The following is a 26,042-nucleotide window of genomic DNA, read 5'->3' on the forward strand; positions in this document are numbered from 1 at the left end:
AAACTGCAATGAATTTTTTAGCCCAATAAAATTATTCTTCTGTTTATAAATTCAAATTAAAGCAAGTTAAACCTCGTACAGACTAGTTTTTAACTGCGTCTGTAAACTAAAATTTCGTTTGTTAAAAAAAAAAAATATTGTTACTTATTACTGCACAGCACTAAACATCATTCATTACTAATATAATAGTGTAACAGATCAAAAAGTATTTTTTTTTTCTTTTGCAGTTTCAAAGTATAGTTATTTCTATGCTAAGAACTATCGATGAATTTAATAGAATACTTTTATAACTTGATATTTCTGATTAGTGCCTTAGAGACGGGTAAGTGATTATATTGACCGATTGCCGTACAGAAGGGCTCAAGTTCGAATGCCATATAAGGCATCGATGCACATCATGCCCATCTGTTCATAGGATAAATGTCTTCGTAAAAGATTTTCTGAGTTAACCTGTAACGTACATAATATTTGTGTTCAAAGATATTAGAAAAGTATCTAAAATAATGTTTACAAAATATATTATGTAGCAATTAGAATTTAATCGTAAACACACTTTCAATATGAAACTCAAAAACGGATGAAAACACGTGCCTATAACTTGTAAGAAAGTTCTCTGATCAATAGGCACTGTGAAACAACAACAAAAATTTGAAAATATTATTACTTAATATTTACAGCCAACATATACAAGACGAAATCCAGTGTAAGCATAACAATTAAATTTTCATATGCAGAATAGGTAATCCACAAAGTAAGATTTCGATTCTTATAACATGACTTGCGTGTGGTACAAGGTTACTTTAATATTTTCAGATATGAGCTTCCATAAAAAGTAAGTACTGAAGATATCTGAGAAACAACATTCTCAGGAGATCTTCATATATCCCGGGACATTACGACTTGAACAGGACATCCTTAAGATGTTGATTTACGATGTCCTCAGGATATCTGAAAATCAACATCCTGAGGAGATCTTCATATATCCCGGGACATTGAGACTTGAATAGGATATCCTCAGGATGTTGACTTAAGAAGTCCTCAGGATATCTGAGAATCAACATCCTCGGGATATCCTAACTGCTTCCCGGGAGATTGCGACTTAAATAGAATATCCTGAGGATGTCTTGTGTTATGGGGGTCGATATTTTAGTCAGCAATGCTGAGGAAAATGAAAACTTTTATAAATTAAATACAAAACATAACATTTTAAACCAACTCTACACAAGGAAGGATTTTATTGTCCGTAAGGAAGTTTTTATTTCAGTCAATAAAGTTTTAGATACTTAATTTCTAAAATTAGAAGTGCCAGAAGCCCTATGGAAGATTGTCAGGATAGAAGAAAAAATAATAAATAAAATAATTAAATATTTATACCAAAATTAAAAGAAATATAAAGAGATAAAAAGAAATTTAATAAATTATTAATTTAATTATAAATAGTTAAATAAAAAATAAATTATCGGACCTCATCTTATTTAGGACTCCGGCTATGTAAAGAGAAAAGAGGAAGACTTTCTGATAGCGATGACCCGTCGATATGTGGTGGCCAAAATTGCGGACACTTGGAAATTTTTATGTATTTGAACTTTATATGCTTATAGAAAATGTTACGTTTCGCAAAATGCAAACTTGTATATATCATTTTAAAGAGAATTTATTACTGAATTCAATACAAAACACAAAATTCAATTATTTGCAATACAAAAAAGTTATATGTACTTTAATATAAATAAAAAACACAGTTATGAAGTGGTTTGTAATGTCTAGTTTTCCTGGCCAATCACTGTTCTTGTTCTAAGAACAAATCAAATGTTAGTAACTGCCAGTAGAAGCTGACATCATGTTTACACTTGAAACAATTTATTATTTTGCTTTGTTCTGTAGAAGGAGGACCTGTTTTTTATACACTGCAATTACAAGTAGGAATTTTTGTAAAAATTTTTAATATTTAGTCAAGAAGCAATGACATCAAATAAAAGTGTAGATTGGACACCTAGAAAGAGATGTAATACTATTGTGTTACGAGAAAGTGGTCTTTCCTATGCTGAAATTGCAAGACAGGTGGGTGGTTCAGTGACTACACCGAAAGTTTTGTTTACAATATCAGGAGACAAATTCAATAAAAACAAAGAAGGAAAAGGGCGAAAAAGGTGCACCACATCTATTGATGACAGAAGAATAAAAAGACTATGTCTCCAAGATAGAAAAATGTCATCAGCGGCCATCAGAAGTGATCTGAATGATGCTGGTGTTTCTGTCAGTTCAAGAACAATCAGGAGAAGATTAACAGATGTTGGACTGAGAGGTAGAATTCCACGAAAAAAGCCTTATCTTAATTTTCAGCAACAAAAAAAAAAAAAAAAAAAAAAAAAAAAAAGGCTACAGTGGGCAAAGGAACATATTAATTGGACAGATGATAAGTGGTCATAAATTATATGGAGTGATGAAACTAAAATATCGTTATTCGGTAGTTATGGGCGAAAATATGTAAGACGTAGAATAGGAGAAAAGCTACATCCTGACTGCATTCAAGCAACTGTGAAGAACCCAGTTAGTGTTATGATTTGGTCATGCATGTCAGCAGATGGTACTGGTCGCCTTCATGTCATCGATGGGACACTGAATGCCAGAAAATACATTGACATTATTCTAGAACCAAAACTTCTACCTTCTATCAGAGATCTCTTTCCCAACAATGCTTCATTTATTTTTCAGCAGGATTCTGCTCCTTGCCACACGGCCAAAATATCGAAAGAGTGGTTTCGTACAAAGAGCATTAACTTGTTGTCATGGCCAGGAAACAGTCCTGACCTCAATCCTATCGAAAATTTGTGGCACCGTTTGAAAACTCTTGTCCGAATGAAGGGCCCATCAAATAAAAGGGAACTAATTGAGGCTATAATTGTTTCCTGGCATCATGTAATAACGAAAGAAGAGCTTAAAACTCTTGTCAGCTCAATGAAACGTCGATGTGAAGCTGTAATCAGAAATAAAGGGTACCCTACTAAGTACTGATAACTCACTGCAATCATCACTATCTAATGTATATCGATAACTATTATCGTTTAACTTTTTTTGTATTGCAAATAATTGAATTTTGTGTTTTATATTGAATTCAGTAATAAATTCTCTTTAAAATGATATATACAAGTTTGCATTTTGCGAAACGTAACGTTTTCTATAAGCATACAAAGTTCAAAAACATTAAAATTTCCAAAAGTGTCCACAATTTTGGCCACCATTGTAATTCTAGTCGTCAAGTGAAAATTTTCTCTGAGTACGGTCCATTAATAAGTAACGTGAGAACAAACGTGACTCCTCTATACGAATGACAGTAGTGGTTCACTGAGTTTGGTCACACCGTTCAAAATGTCTACTGGAAGTCTGCAAAAGAAAGTCACTAGCATGGCATGTGTACGGCCAGGGTATCACTTTCAGTATTTTCAGGAACGAAAAATTTACTCGCTCTCATAAATCATTGCACTTGCTGGAGAATAAGCCTTTGACATGCGAGCGGGGGCTTTTCTTTTCTTAAAAGTCTCATCCTCTGGCCAAAATTTGTGAAAGAAAAAAAGACAGGCTTGCATTCAGAAGTTAGAATAGATTTTTAAAACATATTTATTATTAAAATAAAACTTATCTGTTGAAATTGGGGTTCAGTTACAGAAAAGAGGTGCCGAATCACTTTCGTGTAGGACTCCGATGCGCTCCGACTAATTATGTTTTATCTCAATAACTGAGAAATACCGGAGCCAGGCTCTAGTGGACTCCGGCGCAATTTATGCTCTGATTGTTGGCATACATTTTTATTGGTTTTCGGTAAATCTTTGGTCTATTCTCATGAATTTTGTGCATTTGGTTGCAAAAATCACCTATTTGTTCACACTTATTTTTTTACCTACACTGTTATATCCTGTGTTACATGTTTCTAAATTTGATCTTCAATGTAATTCACCAGCTCGGCGTCTTTACTTGTACTCTTTTATACACTTTACTGTATACTAGTTTTAGAATTGTGATTCACTATTCCGTAACATCTGTAGTAGTTCGTTGCAATGTTCGCAAGCAAAATTATTTTTTGATGGAGGTAGGTAACCATAGACGAGGTGCTCCGATGTTTGCACCACTAGAAGTCACGTGTTATTGTCCTAATCACAATCTCTCTCTCTCTCTCTCTCTCTCTTTCTTTTTTTTTTTTTTTTACCCAACTCAAAAATGAAAGCAATTTTAATACTGACAATTTTGAATTAACATTTAGTGTACTTGTCTTACTTTGAAAAACTCGTTTTTGAAGTATGAGTAGCAATGATTGCTATGCTTCATAAATGATTACGAATTACATTAAATGAAGAACTCTGCACCTTTTATCCCATTTATTTCTTTTGTGCTTAGGTTAAGAAATAAGTTACACACTAAATTAAACTAACCTTGAGAATAATCTCAGTTTCGGCGTAGTTAACTGTGCGTCTGTCCAACCTTTAACAATCATCATCGTCGTGTATATAAATTTTAGAATGCAATAATTCAGTTATATTAGTCATCTTTTAAATTTGGATTGATCATTATTGAATTACTAGATAAGGCTTTTCATCCCCAGTGAACGCAACTGTATATTCTGAACTTATGTTTCATCACAGCAGTAATTCGAAACCTGTTTCTTGATAGTCAAAAACCCGTCGTTCCTTCTATACGACGTGTTTTTTAGAGAAGTGTTTTGGGAAGCTGTAATCGTTATGCGTACATTTTTTCATTTATAAGAAAGTAAGTTTTTGTTAAAATTATTATTATGTTTATTTATTTGCGTCAATATTTTGACTAAAAACTCTTGTTTACTCTTTTTCACTTTAAATGTATACTTTATTGCTTTAAACTGTCTTGCATAGCTGATCAGTTGCTAATTTCTTTTATTCAAATTTATGGTAACATTTGTACAAAAGTGCTGCATTTTGTGCTCATTAAATCAAATGCAGATGATTTATGCAAAACATTGTAGAATCTTATCTTCTAGAAAAAAAACCTCTGAAACTTCACATAGGCTACATTTTTGCGTACGAATCCTAAGACAGTAGTTTATATGGTTGAATCCATTTGAAAAGATTTTTCCAAATAAGAGGATTTTTATATCATCAGCACTGTCCTTTTAAAGTTGTATTTTAATCAGGCTACACCATTCTTTTTAAAATGTGCGTTTTCCTTCTTAGTAGAATCTTCTAACAAAAATTTAATTTGTGGTAGAAAGTAAGAAGTGTTAGGGTGAAAGCGTTTGTGAAAATAGCTGTTTTGTGTATTGTTTAAAAAACTGCACTTTTCCATACCTGCGTTAACCTGCAATATTACGCTCAGATTTTCATTTTTCAAATAGGAGGATTTTTATATCATCAACACTGTCCTTTTAAAATTATATTTTAGATCATGCCACACCATTCTCTTTAGACAGTAGTTTATATGGTTGAATCCATTTGAAAATAATTTTCCAAGTAGGAGGATTTTTATATCATCAACACTGTCCTTTTAAAATTGTATTTGGATCATGCCACACCATTCTTTTTAAAATGTGCATTTTCCTTCTTAGTAAAATATTCTTACAAAAATTTAATTTGCGGTAGAAAGGAGTGTTAGGGTGAAAGTGTTTGTGAGGATAGTAAAAACTGCACTTTTCCATACCTGCTGTTAACCAGCAATATTACACTCAGATTTTACAAGCTGTGGTATCTTTTCAGCAAACAAATAAGTAGAGCAGATGTTGGGGTGTAGGCATCATTCCTATAATTAATTTTATCTTTTAACATAGAAAACCTGTTTTCACTTTAATGTTTATTCAAGAGCTTTTGAAAATCAGAAACTATTTTTCAATAAAAATCTGTTCCCCCCCTTATGATTTTAGATAAGTGAGAGCCATATGAATATAAATTAAATCAAAACTGTCTTAAGATTGATGATAAAGGTTTTCGAGCCAACTTGCTAAAATTATTTTGCTTTATAATAGAAAAATGGAATAAACTTTTCAGTGAAGCAAAATTTAGTCTCTTTTTGTGGATTCTTCATTGAAGAATGAATATGAGATGGAACTATCTCTGGCATTTATTAGTTTTATTTCATCATAGACAGAGTTTAATTGTTGATGATGTAATATCTCTAAAAATAAGCCAGTTTGTGAAATTACAGAATCTTGTGGCTTCAAATATATTTTTATATTAATATGATATTTATTATAAATGATAGCTTCTGAATTTTTAATAATATTTTATCATAATATCTTCTGCAAGTTAACATTAGTTTTATGCTTAAACTCGTATAATAACTTCTGCAAGTTAACATTAGTTTTATGCTTAAACCAATATGTATATTTAAGATGCTTTGATCAGTTGAGCCGGAGTGGGATTCAATTATTTAGACTATATTCACTTATTCGCTGCCAAAACTGAAATAGTGAATCCTTTCACAGCGTGCCAAGGTCATGTCTGCATTTTTATGCTTTTATTTTGTTTGGGTAAAGTGCAGAATCGTCCACTCATTTGTTTGGCGTTTGCATGGCACTTCTTACAAGAGTAAGAAGAATTGGATTTTTGTCAACTTTCATTGGCGTTTTAAGTGAAAATAGGTTGATGTGTACATGTATAAAGTCAAGGGAGTGCATTTTTGTGCATTTCTGGGATATTTTTTTAAGTGGTAATAGGTCGATGTGTACATGGATACCAAGTTTGTGCAATTCTTAAAAACGTGCCAAGCACTGGGTGATTCTGCACTTCCCCCTTTTGTTTTATAATTCAAATATATATATGTCACAGATTACTTTTAGCAGATTATAGTTTATAAATTTACATGAATATACTCAGTTGGTATATGATATAATAGTTTTGCTTTCTGCGAACTATGAGATAACTTGGAAATAGATAATCAATACTCACCTGTTCTGCACATTTACAGAAACTGCTGCATGTGTGGTATGTTATTTTCTATTAGAACACGAGTTGCCGAACAAGAATTTGAACAGATCATTTGTAAGATTTCCCGGCTAATCTTTGGAATATGGTAACAGGCAGTTTGGCGACATTTTGGTAGGCGATAAAGGTTACTACCTAGGACTTTGGCAATAATGTGAGAAGTACCCAGTTCCAATTACGTATTATTTTGTCTGAGAGAAATGAGAGATCATGAGATATGTCATGTGACATTTATGGACGAATGAGAGCTCTTTAATCGGAAAAGGGGGGAAATTTGGAGAAATATCTGCAGTACTTTATAGCATTTTGTATTTAGCTTCATTCTGTGTTGTGTGAAACAGTGTTGCTTAATTTTTGGATCCCATAGCCCTATCTAAAATGAATTCGAAATTTTTATTGAGTTTATCTGATAATCCCAAAGAATTACTTGAATGGTCTATGAATGTAGGATTAATTGCGGATAAGTATGAATATCCAACATGTGGGAATGGAATGAGATTGTGTGAAAGGAAGGATATTACAGATAAGTTTGAATGGTGGTGCAAGAAATCTGGTGAAAATGGACATTTTGTGATCCGCCATGCACTCAAGATTCTGTAGAAGATTAGGTAAGTTAGTATTTTTAATCATTTTAGGATATTATTTTTATGCATTGTTCTAAATATAAGGAATAAATAAATTAATATGCTATTATTGGAAAATTTTTATTAGCAATGAATTAGTTTAAAGTAATCAAGATTTTAAGCTAATTTTTATTAATTTAATGTATATGTTTATTTTTAAGTAGTGTTTTTTAATTTAATTATATTTTAATTAAATGATAGTTATTTTGTGAATTATATGTTTGTAGCATTTTGGAATACGTTTCAGTAGAAGTAAACGTGCATGGAAATAATTTAAATATTTGACACTAAGCATTTGCAACCATTTTTAATGCTTGCGTTATAAATTAGCAGGTGATGTTTATAATAGATAATTTAGAGGGAAAAGTTTTTGGATATTTTATTTATTTTATACATGCAAATGTTCATCCTTGGAAAGGGTATATACTTTTTCGCGATCAGGTAATTTCATATGTGTCCTTTTTACCGACTTTAAAGATTCACAAAATTTTCCTGCATTTTCGTGCAAATTTTTCTAATTTATGAGAAAAAAAACAGTGTACATGGATAAAGTCCAGGGTACTTACGTATTAACGCAACCAGGCCAAAATTCGCATAAATCGTCAAATTTGGCGACCCTACTTACGGCAACCCTATGTGTTATGGGGCGTGTACTACCACAGCAATGGGTTTTTGGCGGAATTTGCCAAGAAAAGAAAGAAACTTTTTTTGGTTACTGTATCTAACAGAAGCGCCGTTACCCTCATGGAAAAAATTTGCGAAAATATCAAGGAAGGAAGCATCATTTATTCGGATTGCTGGAAAGGATATAATACAAGTGAGTTCGAAAATGCTGGATTTCTGCATGGAACTGTTAGTCACAAATATAACTTTATGGATCCCAACATGAGCGTTCACACACAACATGTAGAGCGCGTGTGGGGCTTAGCCAAATGGCGCAACAAAAAAGAGAGGAACAGGCTGTCATCATCTTGACTCATACCTTATCGAATTTATATGGCGCCAAGCTCAAGCTGTTAATGGCGAAAACGGTTTTCAATCAGTGCTAAAAGCAATAGCCAAAAGATTTCCGCCAAAAAAATAATTCTGCAACTTATTCAAATTCGAAACCGGAAGGGTTTAATTGCTATTTTATATTTTAAAACAAAATAATATAAAAAACTGTATTAAAAATTATCTGTAATTAATAAATGTACATTTTCTTTCTATTCATACTTTTTTACTCAAACTTACAAATCGCGCCAACCTGGTTGCGATAATACGTAAGTACCAAGTCAAGAGTGAGTTCGCGATTCTGCACTTTCTCCCAATTTTGCAGTTAATATTCATCATGATTAAGCACTTTGGTTCCATTAAATTTCTAGCATAAGCGTAATTCGGCTAACAGATTGTTGGAAAAAATGTTGAGTAAATAAAAAAAAAAAAAGAAACCTGTCTTTACTTCATGAAGACAGAATGGCACCAAAAAAAAAGTAGAAGGTTGCTGTAGCAGGGTTGGTTGCCAAATTTTCGCCAAAAATTTCAAAGTTACCATAATCCAAAGATTAACCGATTTCCCAAATAAATAGTGACTCACAAATAAATTGATTTAAGTTCTAGTTATTGTATCTGCATTTTGGGAAATAAATGATCCATTTCATTTTGACATTTATTCCCTTCCAATATGGCAAACACTTAACACTCCATGTATTTACTGTGGCAGTACTCATACTTGAGGATTTAGCTATGGTGATCATTATCGAGTTATCTCATCGTTGGCAAGTAAGCTCACTTTGCTAACTATGAGTATTCTTATAGATAGCTGCAAACATATTAATGGCAATTTAAAAAATAAATAAATTTTAGAATCTGAACTTTCCTATGACTGACTGTGTATCGTCACACATTTTACTGGAGCATATAATAGTTTCTTTTGCTTTTATATTCATTGAAGTAAGATACTTTGGAATATATCAGTGCAGGCTCATATTAGTAGAATAGCTTTTCTGTTTTAACTTTCACTTGCGATTTCATCTTCTCACTAACTTGTTAGGTGGAAATAATTTTGAATAAATAATGGCTTTTAAACTACAGATGTTAGTAGAATAAGCATATAAATCTTTATGTGTAAAAGGCTTTGAAAAACTGTTTAATGAAGCTTTCATCAAAGTCTACAAATCTGATTAAAAGATAGGATTTTGTCCTTTCTTATACTGCACCTGGGGATATTAAAATAATTGTTTTAATGCGAGTAAACTTTCAAATAAAAGAACTGGTATAGGATGATTCTGGCTGTTAGTGTTAAAGGAACCTTTTCCATTTTTATTAAAATATGTGATTTGCTCATGAAAAAATTTAGTTATAAACCTAAGTAGTTATGCTGCTTAAGCTGAAAAACTTGCTGTTACATAGACAGAATGGGAATTAAAAGCAGAGATTAATTCTTGGAAGCAAAAAAAGAATATGACAAATTGTGAGACTACCATTCCATTCCATTCCTCCAAAAAATGGAAAAGAAGTATTGTGCCCTTATAAGAAATACAGAAACAAAATATTATTCTGCCCCCCCCAAATTCTTGTTTTAATTATACAAAATTTGTTTTCTCCATTTGCTAGTTTGTATTTATGCATTGCTAACATATAAATTAGAATCTATGAAACTATAAGCATGTGTATTTAAATCATCGATTAAGCTTTCTTAATGGCTCGCACTAGGCATTTTGCCCCCTGGTGCAGTCTCTATGAGTTCTAAATTCTGCTAACCGGTACCTCCCTAAATTCTAAAAATGTTGCTTCTAAATTCTAGTCTCTGTGCAGCTTGGGGACACTTAAAATACTGGTGAGCTAAAACCCCTTTTGAGTGGTTTAAGGATAGGGAAAGAGGAGTGGGAAATCCTCAGACTCCCCCTATTGTTGTGTGTCAGAATTGGGGCAGAACTGCACAGTTAGTGTAGTGAGACTGTACCTGTACAACCAATTGTTTTTTAGACTCTGAATTCTGCTGCTTAATGCCTCTCCTAAATTCTAAAAATTTTTCTGTCTTTATATTTTACTACTTGGTGCTTCTGTAAATTCTGAAATATTTATCCACTAAATTCTGCTGCCTCATTTTGGTGGTGTCTCTACATGAGTAGTACTGAGAGCTATATTCACAGATAATTTGCTCCAGGACATACAGCAAATATTATGTAGAACAAAATGGGTCCGTGACACTTAGCCAACGGGACACTTAACCGACAGGACATTTAGCTGACAAGGACACTTAGCCGACATGTCATTTAGCCTACACGGACAGTTAGCCGACAAGGACACTTAGCCGACAGGTCATTTAGCCGACACGGACACTTAGCCGACAAGACATTTAGCCAACAAGGACACTTAGCCGACACACAGAATTCGCCGTCAGGGCATTTAGCTACGGGACAGTTCACATTCAAGACATTTTGTCAACAGGACAATAAGCCAACAGTGATGTTTAGCTGATGCGTACCCAATAATTATTTAAATTTACAATCAATTACAAAATATCTCAACTTCTCCATAAGTTCAATATCTAAGTTATTTTATTCACCTATCACTAAAATTCAGTTTTCGATTCTTGAAGATCTCGTACGTGCTTTTAATTATTGTATTAATTTAGCATTGTTTGATATGTATCATGCTGCTTGGTGTATATTGGCCAAATTTCTCGTCAGGGAATATGAATTAAATTTCGAAAGGAAAAAGAATTTTTTTAGATAACTGCAGCGGTCACTTAATTACATTTTAATATAGGATCTTCAAAAATTATCCGTAAAGCTTCTGTTATTTAATCAACTTTCACATCATTAATAATTTTACTTGTTTACTTAATGATATTAATTTTCCAATCTCGCTCTTCCAAATGCTTTCAAATTTCTAATATCTTACGTTGCATTACTATTTTGCTCATCACATCGGGTTACATTCCTTCTCTTAAAAAAATCGTTTGGCTCCTCCCACTAATGAAATTTCCTTTCCCTGTCATGAAAAATCTGAATAATGCAATAAAAATTACTGTCATTCTTGAATTATACTTTTTTATGGAAACATATGGCAGTGAGGATTAGTTTAGCAAATATATTTTATTTTGTTATTAAAAACAATTAAAAAAAGTGAATTTTTAAGACCAGCAAAGGTATAAATTATTTGAGACCTCTATAATTAGCAGTTCATGCCACCATCCTCAAAACTCATAAATTTTGTGCATTCTGAGTTATAATACGTCGAATGGTTGTTGCTGTTGATGGTGAGAGAAATTATTCTTTCTGTCTCCGGCGTTGCTTTATTCCTGCGATTTTGTGAAGAAAGGGAAAAAGACATTGTTCTCACTGCTGAAGCTGATCATGAGGTGCTGTCGTCTCTTCTTGATGTTCATGATAAGTATGTTTTCATTATTCTTATTGCCATTAGGTTAAAATTCATGCATATCATGGACCGTATCAAATCTGTGTGTAATCACAGAAATCTGGAAGTTACCAGCGATAACTTATAAAAACTTAAACAACTTATGCTTTCTGAGTTTCATGCTTATCAAAATTCATTTAATCCAAATAATGCGACTGAAGTTCACTTAGCTCACGTCAATGCTATGGAAAAGGATATACAAATCTTAGAATTATACATTAATGAAATGAAACAAAAAGAAACCCTAAATAATCCAACACAGGAAACAAGTCAATCTGATATTACTGCTAGTCAAAAATCTAGAATCAAAAAGAAAAACACAATAGATAAATAAGGATACATAACCCCTAGAATAACTCATAAGAGAACTCTATCAAATTCAGAAATAGAAAAACCAGCTCAAAAAAAAGTAAATTCGAGGAACTAAACCCTGAAGACAATATGGAAGCAGAGGAAGGTGAATTTATTACAACCAACAAAAAAGCAGGACACATTCCCCCTGTATTCTTAGCAGACTTCATGGGGGATTGGGATAAGATGAAAGAAGAATTTGAAGAGCAATTAAATATCAAAAAATATCATAGAAATCTAAGTGGAGGTACACTAACCATAAGAGTTTATGACTCAGACCACTACCGCACAGTTACTGAATACCTAACTAAACTACATATCGTTTTTCATAACAATAACTTTTATTGCATTATACAGATTTTTCAGAACGGTCTACTCCTACTACGCTGAAGACAGCAGCCAGTTCAGTCTAGCCTACGATGTCTCTCCAGTAACTGCGCTTCGTAACACGAAATGAATGATCCCACCTCACTGCGGATTCTCGCACGATATTCCTACAAGCAAGTTATGCCTATACAGTATCCGCCAAATCACTATAATTGTTCCCTACGAATATAATTGCTCATCACCTCCTACTTCGATAAAATGGTATCTGAATGCTTCACATTCAAATCTCCTGAACTTAGTGCTAGCACAGAAAAAGGTTATGCTCAGTAATTTCACTTGCTATATACAGGGTAAGGCAATGGCTGGATACCTACATGTGCAACTGCCTCGCTTCATAGGACAGGGAAAGAAAATTTCATTACTGGAAGGAGCCAAACGATTTTGTAAGGGAAAGAATGTAACATGATGTGATGAATAAAATATTAATGAAATGTAAAGATATTAGAAATTTGAAAGCATTTGGAAGAGCAAGATTGGAAAATTATTATCATTAAGTAAACAAGGGAAATTATTAATCATGTGAAAGTGTTCAAAAGAACCCATTTGATTAAATGAAGAAGCATTACGAATAATTTTTGAAGATCCCATGTTAAAATGTTATTAAGTGACCGTCGTACTTAGCTAAAAAAATTCTTTTTTCCTTTCGAAATTTAATTCATATTCCCTGACGAGAAATTTCAGCGCTTTTTCAATTTAGCCAATATACACCGAACAGCACGATACATATCAAACAATACTAAATTAATGCAGTAATTAAAAACATGTATGAGATCTTCAAAAATTGAAAACTGAATTTTACTGATAGGTAAAAAAAATAACTTAAATATTGAACTTACGGAGAAGTTGAGAAATTTAGTAATTGATTTTAAATTTAAATAATTATTGGGTACGTGTCAGCTAAACATCACTGTCGGCTTACTGTCCTGTTGACAAAATGTCTTGACAGTTAACTGTCCCGTAGCTAAATGCCCTGACGGCGAATTCTGTGTGTCGGCTAAATGTCCTGTCGGCTAAGTGTCCTGCCGGCTAACTGTCCGTGTCGGCTAAATGTTCTGTCGGCTAACTGTCCGTGTCGGCTAAATGTCCTGTTGGCTAAGTGTCCATGTCGGCTAAATGTCCTGTCGGCTAACTGGTGTCGATTAAGTGTCTCGTCGGGTAAGTGTCCGTGACCGAAACAAAATATCTATGTAGTGTGTATAAATTTGTTAAAGTTTAATTGATGAATTTAGCTCAGGTGAGACATTATCAGTATTAATAAATAACAAAAAATATTCTACACTTGATCTCTTCATATGCTGCATTAATAAAATAGGCAAAATTTTTTCTTCTTAGAATTGTTTACTTTCTCACTAATGATAAGAGATCATGGCTTCTCATAAGATTAGAAGCACTGGTAGCATCACCACTGTCATGCTTGGAAGTTATTGTAATGCAAATAAAGATTTTCTAAGTATGGGAACTGCATTGGAATGTCACTAATAAGAACTGAAATTTACTTAAAAGGAGAGAGATGAAATTTAAATGGAAAAATCTGTGCATGGGGAGATAAGGGGACTCGTGTTTTTCTTTGATAGCCATGGTTGCCTGCTGACACTTTGGTTGTAGGGGAAAATGTCACACAGAAAAAAAAAAAAAAAAAAAAGGGGGGAATGGAAAAGAAGGGTACCAGAAAATTATTAAACTGAAAATGAGTCAATTATTTTGTAATGGGAAAGTAAGGGATGTTTAGAAATATCGCCAAGCTGGGAGATAAAAGTTTTATTAACTTCGGACATTAACAACATTAACTTCGGACTAGGGGAAACTTCTGGCGACGATTGTAGAAGATAAGCATGCTGCTGGACTGTCCATTGGTAAATAGAGAGTTGACTAGCAAGTCATTGCCAGGTCATGAGAAATTGCTTCCCTCTCACCCCATGTAGTTATAGCCTTAAGCTGTGGTCAGTGAAAAATTGTTTGTAATCGCATAATTTAATAAGAATTCATCTGAGTGTTAAAAGCGGTATTGTAACAAACCATTGTAGATGCAATTTAAAGTCACGGTTTGTGATAAATATTATTACTCAATTTTTAGCTAATTAAGGGTCGCATTTTTCCCCCCCCTGATTTGATTTTAGTAACGTATTTGCACAGGGAACAAATGTTTAATTTTTTCATTTAAATTTGAATAGGAAAACAAGAAAATTACAGTTATTAAAAGTTAGAGGTTTATTTTAAAATTTTTAAAAATTTTATAATCTAATTAAAATGGATCCTATAGCCACGTGATTTGGATTTAAACATTTAATATACAATGAACCCGTTTGTGACAACATCTTCCAAAAGTGACCAGTATTTCCCAAAGTAGAAATAAACACTTGTACTGAGCATTATCTCTCGAAGACAACCACCTCCATTGAAGACCAAAGTAATTAGAAACGTGAATGATCATCTTAGAGAGGATTTAATATATTTTACAATGCACCAGTTTGTGATCCACCCATATCCAGACCATCTAGTAGCCCATACACTGTTGATGACCATCTCCCTAAGATGATCACTTCTAAAAGTCACCAGCATTTCTAAAAATATAAACAAACACACTGAACATCATCTCTCTAAGATGATTGTTAGATATTAATTACTTTGCTTGCCGTTAGATGGCAGTGCCTCTAACCTGACTAGCTAGGCGAGTGCGTGGTATTTGTGCAGCATCACATTCTCGTCACTTGCCGCCAACCATGTAGCATGAATCTCTTTTATGTATAAAGTAATCTAATTTAATCTTATAAATAAACAGTAACTTATCTATGTTTGATGAGTCAACATATATAACATGGTATCAGAGTAAACCATGCTCACGAATTTAATGCACAAATTGATATTTTAAGGATTACGTGCATTTGAAAATCTTGGAATCAAAAATGGCGCATAACCTGCTCACGTTGTCACCGTTTGACGCTGGATCGAACCCTTCTGAAGCTTGGAGACACTGGAAGGAAGACTTCGAGGACTATATCGAGGCATTAAGATATGGCCAAGAGTCGGAAAGCACAAAATCTGCGCTTTTTCGATATGTTTGTGGTGACAAATTAAAAAAGCAATATTGATCGTTTGATTTGAAGCCAGAAGCGGGCAGCAGTGAAGTGTCCTTGAAACAAGTGCTACAAGAATTCGACAAATATTTTGCAGATTATCAGAATGAGATTTATGCATCATTCAAGTTTCTCGAACTAAAGGCATCTCGGATAAAGCATTACAAGAACGGCTAATACGAGAGACAAATAGAGCGAAAAAGACGCTGCAAAATATCATCAGTGAATGCAAGGCGGCCGAACATAGCAAAGCACAAGCCACTGAAATGAGCGAGAACAAAATCACCTTAGACGCCCTCAGAAGAAACAAACATCGATCAAATCCCGCACAGATAACGCAAGTAAAAGAGTGCAAGTGATGTGGAAGAAAACATGAGCTAAAGAAGTGCGCTGCATTCGGAACGGTCTGCCAAAAGTGCGGTGGGAAAAATCACTGGTCAAAAATGTGTCGCACCAAACCAAAACAGAGAGTGCATGCCGTTGAACATACGGAAGATAGCGACTCGGAGTTTATTTGCCTAGGGGAAGTAAAAACTGTTGACGCGGTGGATTCAAATAAAGCATCAGTCTGGTACCAAAAGATCACTGTAAATAAGAATGAAGTGAACTTCAAATTAAGATACTGGAGCTCAAGTTAACATTATACCCAAGAGTGAATTGTTAAAGTGGGGTGAGAACATAATTAAGAAAAATAAACAACCAGTACTGGATTATAGTGACAACCAAGTACCAATACTAGGTGAGTGCTACCTTACATGTAAAACTAAAAAATTGTCAAAAACTCTCAAATTTCTAGTAACCACTTTGGAATCATCTCCTATTTTGGGTCTTCAGGCTTGCCAAGACTTGGGTCTGATTGAAAGAGTGTATCAATTAAGACACAATAACACGCCGAATAAATACTAATTCAAGAAGTCAAACAACAAAAATCAGCGTTAATTTACAAAATTTTCACAGGACTAGTTTCGATGGTTTTACCGAACCATCATCTTCAGCTGCAAAACCGCAAATGAACAAGATAGGAAATAATGTTTAGATAAGATAAGAAAGCCTGGACAAGAATAAGCAAGTGGCGCCATCTGTTGGCGAAACCAGAACTAAAACATAATTTCTCTAAAAGCCGAAGGCAAATTTGGATTGGAATTAGGATCGTTAACTAGAACAGAAAGATTTTTATGAATGTGAAATGCCTCTAGAAAATCCAGTTCTCCAATGGAAGATGTTTTTTGAATAATTTTGGCAGCAGAAAAATTGAAAGTGTGATTTTCGGACCAACAATGTTGAGCAACAGAAGACTTCTGTGTTTCCTTTTTTCTAACATATGCCTCATGTTCTTTGACGCGAAATTTTAAGGCTCTCTTAGTTTGGCCAATGTAAATTAAACTGCACTGGCAAGGAATCCTATAAATACCCCAGGAATTCATATCCGGAATGGGGTCCTTGAGTATAGAAGTTGGAATTTTATTGATGGGAGAGTAAACAACCCGAAAGTTAAATTTCTGCAAAATATGTGCAACTTTATAGCTAATTGATGGAAAGAAGGGAATGACAACAGAATTTTTATAATCTCCTAAAATAAGAGTGTGGCTTTTAGTGTGTTGAGATGAGAATTTTTTAACTGCTTGATTAATAATGTTGGGTGAAAAGCCCCTGTCAATAGCTATTGCTTTTAAATAATTTAGTTCTTCGTCAAGGGCTAGTTTGGAGGAGCAAACTTGAAGAGCACGGAAAACATAGGAATAAAATGAAGCTAACTTTTGTTTAGTCGGATGACATGATTTAAAGTGTGGTGGAAGGCAAACCGATGAAGGTTTATGGTAAACTGTAGTACTGAAGTTGGATGTGTTACGTGTGACCAGAATGTCTAGAAACAGAAGAGAATTGCAAGTCTCAAGTTCAAAAGTGAACTGAATAGCAGGATCAATAGAATTCATTGTTGAAAGAACTCTATTTAAATCATCTTTATTACCTTCAAACAGGGTAAAGTATCGTTCTTGAATTAGAGTGTATCAAGTCAAGCAGGAAAAGAAACAAAATGAAGAGACACCAGAGCAAGTAATACAGGAATTTGCAGATGTGTTTACTGGTGTGGGAAAACTAAATCGCACAGTAAAGATAAAACTAAAAGAAAATGTCACACCTCATGTTGCAGCACCACATACAGTGCCACTTGCTTTACATGAAAAAGTAAAGCAGGAGCTAAACAGAATGGATGAAACTGGCATCATAGCAAAAGTTGATGAGCCTACAGAATGGGTGAGCAACATGGTTGTGATAAATACCCCAAAGAAATTGAGAATTTGTTTAGATCCAAGGCAGCTTAATGAGGCTATTCAAAGACCTCATTATCCAATCCCTACAGCAGAAGCCCTTATGACAAAACTCCAAGGATGTAAAATATTTACCATTTTGGATGCCAAGAATGGATTTTCGTAACTACCGCTTGATGAGGAGTCATCATACTTGACAACATTTACAACGCCCTTTGGAAGATTCAGATTTTTGCTTCTTCCTTTCGGTCTGAACAATGCACCTGAGGACTTTCAACAGGCCATGGAGGAGATTTTTAGCAATGAGAACGACATAAATCCATATTTTGATGATTTAGCCCTAGGATCGTCGTCTGTCGAAGAACATTGCAAGTTGTTGCGGAAGACACTTACGATAACCAGAAGTGCTAATCTAAAATTTAACATCGAGAAGACACAGCTATCTCGGACCTCTGTGACTTATTTAGGACATGTACTGTCTGATAAAGGCATTGCACCTGATCCAAAGAAGATCCAAATGATTGAAAAGTTTGCAGAACCAAAAGGCTAAGAAGACTTGCAGCGATTTCTAGGAATGGTGACATAGTTAGCAAAATTCACACCTCAGTTGTCAAGTCTAACTCATTCGTTAAGGCAACTTTTGAGAAAAGATAGCGAATGGTTATGGGATGAAAACATCCAAAGAGACTATGAGCACCTAAAACAGATGATTGTGCAAGCCCCATGTTTACAGTATTTTGATGAAAGCAAACCTGTAACTGTGTCAGTAGACGCCAGTAAATATGGAATTGGAGCGGTTCTCCTACAAAATAATCAACCTGTGGCTTTTGGATCAGCATCATTGACAGAAACGCAGCAAGGTATGCGCAGATTGAAAAAGAACTCTTAGCAGTTGTATATGGGTTAGAACATTTCAACTACTATACATACGGAAGACATGTAACAGTGCAGACTGATCACAAACCATTACTAGGCCTTAGTGAGAAACCGTATGATACAATCTCACCTCGTCTTCAGCGCATGCTCCTCAAACTGAACAGGTATGATTTGAAATTTGAATATGTCCCAGGAAAAGAATTGCTAATAGCTGATGCCCTGTCCAGAGCACAGTCAAATGTTGACACCTTTGATGACACCTTCAGTCAAGATTCTACTGTTAATGTAAGTCTATTAACACAAGCCTCTCCAACAAAATGGCAGGAAATTGTAAAAATGACAGAAAAGGGCCCTGAATTGCAAGATGTGTTATTTCATATCAAAAATGGATGGCCAGAAAGAAGCAAAACAAGGCCAGCAGCACAACCTTACTGGCATTGCAAAGAAAAGCTTTATACAACAAAGGATGGAATAATTTGTCGAGGACAACAACTAGTTGTGCCAGCATCTCTTAGAAAAGATATTATGAAAAAACTGCATGTGTCTCACAAAGGTATAGTTTCTAGTAAAGCTAGAGAATATTTTTACTGGACGAACATCAACAAAGATGTGGAAGAATATGTTTCTAAATGTGCGATATGTCAGAAATATCAACAGGCTAATCAGAAAGAAGTTCTCTTAGACTGTGATCTACCAGAGAGAGCCTGGCAAAAAGTTGCCTGTGATTTCTTTTACCTGAAAGGACAACAATATCTGTTAATGATAGACTACTTTTCAAAATATGTAGAGCTGAAACCACTTAAAAGTATAACTGCTCAAGCTTCAATGACTGCTATGAAGTCTATTTTTGCAACACATGGAATACCAGAGAAGCTCATCACTGATGGGGGACCACCATACAACTCGGAAGCATTGCGGAAATTTCTTGAAGAATGGGGTGTTATGCATAACATCACATCACCACATTTTCCTAGAGCAAATGGACAAATTGAAAGATCTGTCCAAACTCTCAAGTCTCTGAGCAAAGCTGCGGAAGAAGGAAAAGACTTGTGTATTGTTTTGCTAGATTATAGAATTCAACCTGCAAAAGATTTGCCATCCCCGGCTGAATTATTAATGGGAAGAAGACTGAGATCTTTTCTGCCATCACATCCTAAAGCATTGCAACCAAAATTTTAAATAAAAGGTGCAAGTAGAGCATTAGAAAAAAGGCAGATGGTGCAAAAGAAATATGCCAATAAACACGCAACCCAGCTTCCAAAACTTCATGAAAATGATAAAGTGTGGTTTAAATGGAAAATTAAAAGAGCCTTGGAAACAGTGTATGATCATGAAGACAGGTCCTCAACCAAGATCGTATGTCATAAAAGCAAATGATGGAACTGTGTATAGGAGAAATCGACATCACATTCGTAAAGACAAGTCTACGTGTGAAATGACAGAGTGGAACAGAACAGCAGAAGATTTGTTTGGACTTGATCAATCAACACTGGATCAACCTGTTCTTGTAGATAATGATAAGCAGGATCCACCTAAGGAACAGAAAAGTGATTCTACTAATCATTCCCAAATTCCAGGAAATGTGTCAACTGAACAAATGTTAAGACGATCAATTAGAAATGAATAAAACCTCTTCGATATAGAGACAATTAGGAATAACTTTTTGATGCCAAAAACTTGTACTTTATTTATAGACTAATTATGGAATTTAATGAACTGTTCAGAACTCTAAAATATCAGTTTAATTAGTAAGTCACAATTTTAAAGATTTAAGTAAGTCATCCAGGTATGTAATTTTGCTATGTTCTCTAAAGTCAACTGTTACGTAATAATTCAATGTCAAAATGTTTTCTTAATTTAACTGCTAAGTAAGTAATGATGTAAAATAATTATTGTACTAAGTTAGTAACATGCACTAGTCTTGCTCTATAAATAAAAAGGGCATGTTAGATATTAATTACTTTGTTTGCCGTTAGATGGCAGTGCCTCTAACCTGACTAGCTAGGCGAGTGCACTGTATTTGTGCTGCGTCACATTCTCGTCGCTTGTCGCCAACCATGTAGCATCAATGTCTCTCTTATGTATAAAGTAATCTAATTTAATCTTGTAAATAAACAGTAACTTATCTATGTTTGACGAGTCAACATATATAACAATGATCACCTCCGCAGAATACCAAAATCAACTTAGAAACATGGATGGATATTAATTTAGAAGTCAAACAACAAAAATCAGTGTTATATTTTCAAATTTTCACAGGAATAGTTTTGACTGTTGAGGATGATAGTTCGGTAAAACTGTCAAAACTTGTCCTGTGAAAATTTGCAAATATTATACTGATTTTTGTTGTTTGAATTCTAAATTTATACTTGTTTGGCATGTTATTGTATCTTAATTATGGATGGATATCTTAGAAAGGATTTTTACTCGTAATAGTAATATTCGTTACAATTAAGTGCATGTGTAAAGCTCAAGGAAACTCATAAGCTGCCGAGTAGTTAAGTTGCTGAATACTGGTAGTTAGACTTGGGTTCAATTCCTAGCAAAGAGGCTGACTGCATTGAGCATTTTCGGGGTTTTCCCCATATATAATGTGGTTACGAACCAGTTTCCCTTAGAAAGTCCTCCACGAAGACAGCCCTTCTCTTAGGCAGATAGCCTTGGTACGCTTTGTTATAATCCAATAAACCAAACCAAATTAAAGGAACTTATTCATTTTGCTCTCTAGGTTGCATGCCAAATAAATCATAGGTGGGATCTTTTGTATTCAGAACCTAAAAAGTAACAGAATGGAAAATTAAATGCATTTAATAATTTAACTTGGTTATGCAGAATTCCAATTTTTAATTTATCCCTAGTTTCCAAACATTTGGAGCATGAATAATCATGTAGTAAAACATAGACTAATAACTTTGATGACCTTCGACCACTAGCAACTGAGAGGTTAAAAATCATTGAATATTGGTTAAACAAACGGACCCTGTCCTATGCCAGTACTGTAACAGCATTCAACAAAATATGTCTAGTTTGTATACCAATCTGGGCAAAAATTACAGCCAATACAGAAAATTTGGCTAATCTTTGGAATATGGTAACAGGTAGTTTGACGACATTTTGGTAAGGCAATAAAGGTTACTAGCTAGGACTTTAGCAGTGTACATGGATAAAGTCAAGAGTGTGCACAATGCCATTTTTGTGCAATTCTAGAATGTTTTTTTAAGTGAAAATAGGTCGACAAGTACATGGATACCGTGTATGTGCAATTCTTAAAAATGCAGCATGCAGTGGGCGATTCTGCACTTTCTCCCAATTTCATGATTAAGCACTTTTGTTCCATAAAAGTTCTAGCATAAGCATAATTCGGCTAGCAGATTGTTGGAAAAAAATTTTGAGTAGAAAAGGAAAAAAATAATGGCCTTTACTTCGTGAAAACAAAATGGCATCCAAAAAAAAAAACTAGCAGGTTGCTGTAGCAGGGTTGGTCGCCAAAAAATCGCCAAGTTACCATAATCCGAAAATTTCTAAATTCACTTTCTCCAGATAAATTTTTCATAAAATGAAAAAACAATCTTCAGAACACATAAATCATTATTTGTATTAATGTAATTTTTACTGCAGAATGCATAAACTTATTTCCAGCTTAATTTAAAACTTTTTCCCCGAAAAATTTGTGTTATAAAAAAAGGTAAATAAGTATTATGTCAAATATAACATTAACTTCTTTACTTGCATAATTAAAATAAAATCAAGTCTAAAATTTATGCATATTTATCATTAATACTATATTTTGCATATTAACATTTAAAAATAGTATTTGACTAAATTAATCCTGAACGATTGCGTATAAGCCTATGGTTTGTTTGATCAAGTGCAACTCATTTACAAAGCATTGAATGGTGTACTCACTTGCAAACCCTTGTTGGAATATCAACACTGCTAAGTGTGATTGCTAAATATTGCATTTTTTTAAAGAGAACATTATATACTATGAATAATAGGAATGCTTTTCCTTGTGATAGGATTTTTATCAATTACATTTTACAGTAGCATACTTTTGTTAAATTCCTATAAATTAATTCTAATTATTCTTAGGGTTGTATTCCATAATATTTTTTGCTAGGGTGACTTTTTACATTCGTATTTTTTACTCTCTAGTAGACTCCCATTCTCCTGCCCAGGTTTTATAGCATTCACTGAATATTTGCCAAAAAGTCTAAATTAGATCTAATAAACTATTTTAATATACTATTACTCAGACTAAATACCATATTTGACGGCATATAAGATGCACTTTTTTCCCTAAATTTGGTCTCAAAAAAGTTACCTGCGTCTTATACGTGAAAGACACAGTCGTAAGGTATTTTCAGCTAAGTTTTCCATCGTGAATCTCACTTACTAGTGGACATTATTAATGATGCAACTTTACAAATACAGTACAAAGTCTTTAAACCGGACGTCCATAATCCGGACCTCATTCTGCGCATGCGTAAACACATAGTGCGTTTACACATGCGCATAATACCTTTACGCATGCTCATAATACATTTAAGCATGCATGTTTAATATATAACGGATGGTATAAGCTAGGCTAAAATTATCTAATTATCTATTTCAGTTAAATGTTGCAGATTGCGTTGTTCCTTAAGCTTCTAATTGGATCCGGCTTATTATTTTTTGTAGACTGTTAGAGCAATTTTATAAAAAGTAAGCTTGAACTTTCGATTATGTCAAAAAGAGTTTCTGATTCTGGAGCTGTCAAAGGATCTACAAAGCGAAAGCATGTTTCGATGTCCATCAAACAAAAAGTAGAAGTGCTGCAAAAAATGGGTAAAGGCATGAAGAAAGTGACAGAGAGGTTAGTGAAAACGAAAAAATTTCAATTGACAAGTTAGTCGGTATTCTCGTCACAGCAATTACAGGACTTGAACAGCGGAACTTTGTGTAACTGAACAAGAAATTATGTTTGTTTATAGAATTAAAGAGAAAGTATTAGCACATAAAACAAAGCAACTTAAACAACTTACATTGAAAGAAATGTTTAAAGTAAACAAATAAATATTAAGCTCTTTTTTTTTTTTTGTGTGTGTGTGTGTGTGTGTGTGTGTGTAAATTTTAAAACCCCTAGATCATAATTGCTCTTTATTTCATAAGTTACGGTTTCATATTTTTAATTTTATAATTTCTGCATGCCATCTTACCAGATTTAAATTGATGATCTATAATCCGTAAACACCCCTAATCCGGAACTGCCGAAGTCCCGACAAGTCTGGATTAAAGACTTTGTACTGTGAAGTCCCGATGAGTCCGGATTAAAGACTTTGTACTGTATATGTTACCTTTAAAGTGTATAATTCAATTGTTTCATAGAATAACTTGGTATCTCGTGAAATAACTAGCCAATCGGTTAAAGTGTTTAATAGATTAATAATTTCACACTTTAACTAGTTATTCTGTAACTAACAAATGATAGACCATTAAAAAGAAGAATAAACAATTTGACATTAAAGTTAGTATATTGTTTGATAAATTAACTAATGTTATATGGTGTTTCTCCCACTCTCTTGGCATTAATTCGTGGTGTGGTGGTCTGCACGCTGGGCGTGTATTCCAGAGGTCTGCTGTTCGATTCCCGGCAAAGGCTTTGCTCGTTTTTCATTTTGCCTGCTTTCAAAAATACCTAATATCTCTACAGTGGCACCCAAATTAAAAGGGTGTTGGATGATGATTCTCCACACCCAGTATTTGGGTTGCCAAAAATCTCAAAACAGATAAAGATAAGACAATACAGACAAAGGAAAAAATGAAAACATTTCCATGCATTCTTTTTATAATATAAACGTTCATTTTCCTTGCTTTGCACATGATGCTGTCATTTTGTCTGTTACTTATTTAAAATTTTCACATTGTTCTATGTCTTAAAATTAGAAATTAAAGTTAATGACCTAAAACTGCAATAGTATGTTACAATACAAGTGAAAAAATTGACAGTTTCACTCACACGTGTGATTTGTGCAATACTTATGGGAGTCCGACAAATTTTTTGTAAATATGATGGGGTCCTGGCGGTCGCGAAAAAATCTCGGCGATAAAAAGGAGTCGCAACTGAGAAAAGTTCAAGGAACCCTGTACTACACCAATAGTTATACTTAAATTCTTACAGCTTGTTCAAATGTTATGGTTAGTTAGTCTTGCAAGTTACTCCTGCTGGCATAAAAGCAGCTTTCATGTGCAGTCTTTACTAACAACTCATCATTTACCAAACATTTTAATGCCATCGTTATTTAGGCATTTACTAACATTATTAGTTATCATTATTTACTAACACTTTAACGATTAGGCAGTCATTATTTTATAAAATTACTAGTTAAAGTGTAGAATCCAATAATTTTATGCACTTTAGCCGACTGAGTTAGGTAATTCATGAAATACCTAGTTATTTTTTAAATAACAGATTCCACAATTTAACGCTAACATTTGCTAACATATGTAAAATTCTCTTTTTGTCTCAGTTATGGGAATGTTTCCGAACATCCGCTAAAAGTGTGCTCAGTTGGGTTCATTTGCAGGTTCTGGAGAGGGGTGGGGGATTCATTACTGTCACCTGATGATTTCCAAGTAATGTATTTGGAATTAAAATGTCTGAGAAAGCTAGAACCTAAAGCTAGAACCTAAAAGTGGTATATTTTGTCTGTTAGAGGGAAGCCTTGAGAAAAGGCTTTCCTCTAACAGACGATCAGTAATGAAAACAGAATAGGACACAGCGGGCTGCTTATTGCTGTCAATTAATAGCATCCTGTTGATAACCGACGGTGGAATATCATGTCTATATTTGATTACTTAAAAAGTAAAATTGATTAGCCATGATGACAGCGCAGACCAAAGAATTTGCCTTTAGTATCAATTTCTCTAAAAAAATTTTAAGCAAACTTTGGATAATTTCTCCGAAGGGAATTCATGCTTGAGTTCTCGAGCTTTCTTTTCTTGCATATTGACGAAACTCACCTCATTGCCCATTTTATAACTGGTTTGTGTAAGCTAATTTTTGTATCTCTTATCATTTGATCAGCGCCTGGATAGTAATTGAAATTACTATGATTGTACTTTTCTTAGACT

At 33.9% G+C, this 26,042-nt stretch overlaps 1 protein-coding gene across 1 annotated transcript in view; it reads left to right on the forward strand.

Annotated features, from left to right (window-relative positions):
* Positions 1 to 4,197: 4,197 nt before the first annotated feature.
* Positions 4,198 to 26,042, forward strand: part of LOC118186294 (dymeclin) — a 52,477-nt gene continuing 30,632 nt past the window's right edge. The window contains exon 1 of the mRNA XM_085808275.1: positions 4,198 to 4,761. The gene's annotated coding sequence lies outside the window, so the exon portion shown is untranslated. The remainder of the gene's footprint in view (positions 4,762 to 26,042) is intronic.

This window comes from Stegodyphus dumicola, chromosome X1 (assembly GCF_044657685.1).
Source record: "Stegodyphus dumicola isolate Sdum_Otavi_A_Nest chromosome X1, ASM4465768v1".
In the NCBI taxonomy this organism is placed as follows: domain Eukaryota; kingdom Metazoa; phylum Arthropoda; class Arachnida; order Araneae; family Eresidae; genus Stegodyphus; species Stegodyphus dumicola.